General features: G+C 34.9%; 1 long non-coding RNA gene across 2 annotated transcripts; it reads left to right on the top strand.

Annotated features, from left to right (window-relative positions):
- Window positions 1-653: 653 nt before the first annotated feature.
- LOC130591498 (uncharacterized) lies at window positions 654-3,305 on the top strand. 2 transcript variants are annotated; one of them, XR_008969246.1, is made up of 5 exons: window positions 658-819; window positions 1,299-1,391; window positions 1,465-1,525; window positions 2,883-3,075; window positions 3,163-3,305. It is a non-coding gene; the product is annotated as an uncharacterized LOC130591498 (long non-coding RNA). The 2 variants fall into 2 exon arrangements; XR_008969245.1 differs by having other exon boundaries at window positions 654-819; window positions 2,883-3,305.
- Window positions 3,306-6,423: the final 3,118 nt, after the last annotated feature.

Below are 6,423 nucleotides of genomic sequence, written 5' to 3'. Positions count from 1 at the left end.
TCCAATTTTCTCAACATTTCAAGACGAACCAATTACACATATGGGAAGTTAAAATAAAGAAGTTAGCGACTCTCTTATTACCATTACAACTTAAAAGGGTGGGGGGAGATAACCAGGGTCTTTTAATGAATCTTTTTAGTTGGCGAAACTTTGCCATTTAGCTGGACTCGTATGATATTCATCACTCTTCAGAAATGATGGAAAATCGAATAATGACATGTTAACAGGAAATGACATGGCAAATCAAGTAAAAGTGCCATTGCTATACAAGTAAGATTCCACTTAATGTATGTATATCCATGTCAAGAAAGATTGTTACAACTTACAAGCAAGATCAACTTTTACAAGAGCATCCTAAAATACTCCACTTTGAAACCTGAGAATGGCTTCTGGTTTTACGCTGTTATGATAGTATAATTGTGTTACATGCATGGTGAGTTGATCGATGAATCAAAATTCTCAATATGAATTTTGCTCTCAATTGTATTTATCTTGGCTGGGTATGCTAAATTGTTAGAGCTTTGAACATTCAAGTACATTTGTGTTTGCTTCCTTAAGGATTTCTGTGCCATCAAACTATGTTTAGGGAAGTTAATTCCCATGGGAAATTATTATCTTACCCCAAATTTATGACTATTTTGAACTGTTTGATGTTAGTGTTTGATTGATTACTTTGGTGTTGGACTTTCCTGTAGAGGGATCAACAAATTCACAAGGAGTTGCTGTTGCGGTTACTCGCTTCCCGATGGAGCAGAAACGACCAATTGGTCCACTTGTGGTCGTGGGAGTTAAAGATGGAGTACTTTGGCTAATTGACAGGTAATGTATCTTAAATGTAGTGCAGCTGTGATATCATGCGTGGTAAAAAGAAGCTAAACTTATGGGTGTTGTTCTTAATCTGATGCTTGTTACAATGATAATGCAGAACAAGTATACATGCTAGTTAGCAAGTACTCCTAGGATCTCTACAATTTTTTATCGAAATTGTGCTTAAATAATCTTTTTCCGTGTGTGTGTGTGTGTGTGTGTGTGTGCAATTTAGGTAGCAAAGGATCATGAGTTAGATCAAGTTAATCAAGAACAAGAAGTAAAATTCATGGAGTTTATGTCTGGTATTCAAACTTTTTGTTTTTCGATGAGTTTTTTTTAGATTAGTGTTTATTTTGCTTGATTTTCACTCTTCTTTAAGGTTTTACTTGATTGTTTGTGGAAAGAAGTGCTAGATATAAATGCTATTGCATGTCTTGGATCAACGTGGTTATTCCCTCATATTATGTCCACTTTGATTGTCATTTCAGCGGCAAAGACTCTTATAAAGTATTTGACGACAGAAAACAAGAGGTTGTGTGTGATGATATTGATGAATTACGGAAAGAAGTTGTCTCGTCGAGGTATATAACTTTTCAAGATTCAGTGTGCCTAATTTTTCAAGCCTATTGTAATCACTGTTTGGTTTGGTTATAGAACTGCTAAAGACCAACAATATGAGATTTTCAGCAACGTTTAATGGAGGAAAAACAGAAGAGTAAGTCTAATAATTTACCGTTTTGCTGTAGCTTTTCCTTTAAATAGACATTGCTATAAACTAACATGCTTCAATCAATGTGGGATGTATGCTTCCATCATGATGATTTTCAAGATTCAGTATCATATTTGTTATACCCTTTGTACCATCATTGTGAGATTACACTACTACCCTATATTTGTTATAATTAAGTGAGGTTTTCAAAATATATAGTCAAGAGTCTAGACTAATGGTTGTGTGCTCTCATCTCAAGTATCTCTATATTGTGAAGTCTGACTGCTGGTGTTTGAAGTTAGGTTTGTGATGGTATTTACTGATGGGAATATGTGAGATCTCTTAAGACCTTAGTTTTCCAGACATGAATTGGAGTTGCACTAATGCGTTCCACTTGATTATGATCAGTTTTGGTCTTAGTGTGTTGGGTTAATAACTTTTTGTTTGGATAGCAGTCATGTTCCCATGGAGGGAAGAATATAGGGGGAGTGAATGGGAAGGAAAGAAAAACAAGGGAAGAAGAATGTGTTTGCGTTCCATATATACCCTTTCCCCTTACAAAGCCCAACTCAGTATATGTTCTTACCTTTATTTTTCAAAATAATATACTGCAGTTTTTTCTTATTTAAAGAGCTGAATTACTCATTAAATAAACTACTATTGCAGCAGATATTGAACTGATCAGTTGGGTGATATTGAACTGAAAGTGAATGGCTATTGCACTCATAATGCACTGCTATTGAGCAGATGTGTATTGAATACTCATTGACCTGACAGTGAATTGGTGTTTAACTGGTATATGAATTGATGTTCAGCTTCTAATGATTTGCTATTGAATTGATATTAAAATGATAATGAATTGACATTGAAGTGAGTGGTTATTCATGTGATTATGAATTGGTTTATTATGTGGGATTTGGGTTGGATCGATTCTAGGTTTGAAGTGAATTGATGGATTTATAAATTTCGTTTTTTTCTAAGAATTTAGGATTCAATTATTTCGATTTTCTGGGTTTATTATGCTCTGTTTCAAGACCGTTCTAATGAAGATATAATTGAGGCAATCAGGAGAATCCGCATATACAACGCTAGTGCTCTTGCTGCAGAAAACCGGAAGAAAATACAAGTATGAAAAATTTGGAGATTTTCATTCTAGCCATTTAGCTTGTTGTGTCTACTTCTATTAGCTTGTCGTGTCTACTTCTATAATGAATATTTGCAGTATTTGAAATTATGAATAATGGTCATGAAAATATAGTGCAGTAGTTTTGTTGATTCTTGATTTATTGTGAGTTTTTGTCTATATGGGTTGCTTTAGCTGCTTCTTAGGAAGCTCACATATGGTGGTGCTGTTTCTTTTCAGGTTTGCTATGGTCTTCTTCTGCAGTACTTTGCTACTTTAACGAATCAAAAACCATTGAATTTTCATTTATTGAACTTGCTTGTTAAGCCACTGATGGCGATGAGTGCAGAGATTCCATATTTTTCAGCGATTTGTGCTCGTGAACGAATTTTAAGGACTCGTACAAAATTCTCTGAGGATATCAAGGACCCAGGTTTTCCATCAGTTACATAACTGTTTCTTGTTTGTTTCAGTATTTTTATACTTTATCTTTCATGTACTTAGTCTCGTGTTATTGCAGCGGTTGCTATGCTTTTTAGTTGTTTTCGGTGCAAGTTGTCGTGCCATTGCGTGCGACTACTACAGGCTAAGCCAATTTTTGTACAAGTTATTACAGCTTTGTTAAACTAATATTTGTTATTAAACTAATAGTTACTATATGCATGTGTTTGCAGTGTTGCGGAATCCAACTATTCAAACAATTGAAGAATAATATGAGGAAGAAAATAACATGACACTAACAAAGACTGAGGCAATTGAAAAATGGAATGACACTATTCAAACTATTAGATATCTTTTTTTTTTTCTCTCTTGTAGTTTCCAATTTCTTTTTACTGTAACAATTGTGAACAACCAACGACACATGTTAGTTGATTAAGGTATTTAATAAATGACAATTATTTTTTATCTATATAGTAACTTTTTATTGATTCATTAAATTGTTTTGTTTGTTTACTTTTAGTCTTAATATAGCATATATATGTATTAATTTATAAATCTTAAATTGTAAAATATGTAGTTGCCCCTAATAGTTTTAATAAAAATGTCAAAAGTTGCACCTAAAAACATCCTTTAGCGACTAACTTATGGTTGCATTAGAGGCAACATAAAATTAGAGATGGATTTATGGTGCCTCTAAATATAAGTGGTCTTATCAGCAATATAACTTGTGTGCCCCAAAAAGGTGGCATTAGGGGCAACCTATAATTAGCGACATACTTATGAGTGCCTCTAAACGTAAGAGGCTTTAGCAGCACTGTAACTTGTGTGCCTCAAAAGGAGGCATTAGGGGCAACCTATTATTAGCGACAAGCTTATGGTTGCCTCTAAACGTAAATGCTTTTAGTAACACCAGAACTTGTGTGCCCCAAAAAGGTGGCATTAGGGGCAACCTATTATTAGCGACAGACATATGGTTGTCTCTAAACATAAGAGTCTTTAGCAGCACCATAACTTGTCTGCCTCTAAAATGTGGCATTAGGGGCAACCTATAATTAGCGACGGACTAATTAGAGGCAACCAAAAAATTGTTTCTAAACACCATTAGAGGCTACAAATATATATTTAGATGCAATTTTGGATTGCCTCTATATGTAGTTTTTTTTGTAGTGGTCCTTAACTGGCAGGACGAAGGAGTATCCCGGCATAGGAATGACAAAAAGGTGAATAGGGTCAGTGCCTACTTTCCCTAGCCAACCATTATCCCCCCTGTTAACGCCTCCATCTCAGAACTGGAGGCTGGGAGAACTATTCCACGTCTAAGATGGGCAGTTTGCTTGACGCGCGCCTAATTATCCTACATAGGTAAAGACTGGACCGTCTCATTTTGTCATCTAAATTCATAAACAAGAAATCCATTAGCGGCCAGAATAGGCCGAACTCTATTTGCCAAAGAAGGAAGCCTTTCCATTCAAGCATCAAGACCAACTCTTGGATGCTCGGGATTATTCGACGAAGAATAGAAGTTCATTTTTATTGATTTTCTAACGAAAAAATAAAGAATAAAATAGAACAAAGAAGAAAAAGCGGATACTTGGCGACTGATTCAGACGATCGGTGAAGATAGTGAAAGTTGGACAAACTCTCTCTCTCTCTATAAATTCAAAAGGCAAAGTCTCTCTCTCTCTCTCTCTCTCTCTCTCCCTCCCTCTCTGAGAAAATTCTCTCAAGGTGTGAAATGGCTATAGATAGGACAAAAAGTTCTTATTTATAAAGGGGTGAAAAAACCTGCTATCCAGGTAAAAATGAACGTTGGGTTCAAAACATACCAAAAATTGTCCGGTTAAATCGGCAAAGTGGTGCGTTTCGCCATTTTTTGAAAAACCAGGTAACTCCCTTGATTATTAGGGTTTTTAACCGTCTTGGCGCCAACAGTAAAGACCCTCTTAGAAACATGTGGATCCATCTGGGGCGTTCACGTGTCTCCTATCTAAGAAGAAATACAGAGTAAAACGGATGGCTGATGTACTCATTTTCACTAAGGGAAAGTACCAGCCCACCTTTTCGGCGTAACATAATATTTGGGCCCAAATCTCAAAAAACGGTTGCATATGATTGGTTGATGTGTACTTCCCAATCATCGCTCGCCACATGTCGAGCTCTGATCACCTAGCCAATCAGGTGCCCTTAAATTAGACTTACCTCAAAGTACAATCATCAGACCCCAAACACTATAAATAGTCCTTCAAATTAGGAGAAAGGTACCTTTTTTGGGCCGTGTGTACTATTACTCTGTGAAAACTCTATCTCACTTTCTCTCTCCATCTCAACTTTTCCTTATTACTCCTTATATCTGAATTAAGCTTCGGAGGGGAGAGAGAATGCATAAAATCGTTACACAACTTTTTGTATTCAGATATAAGGAGTAATAAGGAAAAGTTACGATGTAGGTTTTGATTCACAACTTTTTGTCATTTACTACGAATACATAAAATCGATTTGATCATACATAATCGCATGAAAATAATCTTTTATGGAATCATAATAGCGCTAAGTTCATCACTATAAACCATAAATAATCATATATTCACTTATATATAATTATTCACATCAATAATCACATAAGGATAAAATGAAATCAATTAGAATAATTAATTAAAATAATTCCCATTTTTGTTCTAAAATAAATTCTTGCTCAACTCAAATAACTAATTAATTACTTTTATTCCTTAAAGCAGTCATAATAAAAAAAAAACTCAATCCAAAAAACCAAACTTATTTCTCAACAAAATAAAGATGCTAAAAGAGAAATTTAATTTGTTCTAGCGTAGCTACTTATTCAAATAACTAATTAATCTTAGAGCATTAGGAAATACTCTATGTAGTAACATCATCATTCGTATCCTTATTTTCCTTGCATGTCTCTCGAGTAAACATTTTGTTGTGTAATATGAGCTCTATAAAAGAGGGGGTGAATTACAAGGAGAGAATAAGTGTAACTATTCGTGAACATACAATGGGAACACAAGAGATTTTAGCGAGGAAAAACTTCCTAGGTCCAATAGGAAGAAACATCTTCGACCACAAGGGATTTTAACTCAAACTTTCCACTATAATAGGCCAATAACTCTGTTACAAACCTATTAATTCTCTCGAGCTACAACCTAAGTTCCTAAACTCAACTTCCCAACAATAGTTCCCAGTAATTGTGTTCCTCTCAACCTTCACTCGAAGTTCCTTTGTCTTTCACTTTATATTGCTTCACTCAAAGCTTTCTCACACTTACATGAGTTCACTCAAACAATTTAACTAAATAAATACGATTTCTGATAATAATGGAAGA

This window comes from Beta vulgaris, chromosome 5 (assembly GCF_026745355.1).
Source record: "Beta vulgaris subsp. vulgaris cultivar EL10 chromosome 5, EL10.2, whole genome shotgun sequence".
Lineage (NCBI taxonomy): Eukaryota > Viridiplantae > Streptophyta > Magnoliopsida > Caryophyllales > Amaranthaceae > Beta > Beta vulgaris.
The sequence above is the reverse complement of the archived record's forward strand: the minus strand, read 5'-3'. Positions and strand labels throughout refer to the sequence as shown.